Here is a 331-nt window from a genome sequence, read left to right on the forward strand (position 1 = left end):
CCAGCAGCCCCTCAGTCTAGGCCGACCCCACTCCACTCGTCGGCCATTCTCAGGCCTCCCTGGAGGCCACTGGGGAACTGTCCAACCTCCTCCCCGCCACCAATTCAACCTGTCCCTGTTCCCGCTTCTAGCCCAAAGGTGTTAGAACTGCTCGGGTTGAGAGTGTGGCCGGTCCACTGTGGCTCACCCCAGCCCTGCTTCCAATAGCTTACTGGGTAACCCATGGGGCACCCCCAGAGCCCTGCTCCAGCAGCCCCTCAGTCTAGGCCAACCCCACTCCACTTGTCGGCACATTCTCAGGCCTCCCTGGAGGCCACTGGGGAACTGTCCA

The sequence above is a fragment of the Mandrillus leucophaeus genome, unplaced genomic scaffold (assembly GCF_000951045.1).
Source record: "Mandrillus leucophaeus isolate KB7577 unplaced genomic scaffold, Mleu.le_1.0 Scaffold912, whole genome shotgun sequence".
Lineage (NCBI taxonomy): Eukaryota > Metazoa > Chordata > Mammalia > Primates > Cercopithecidae > Mandrillus > Mandrillus leucophaeus.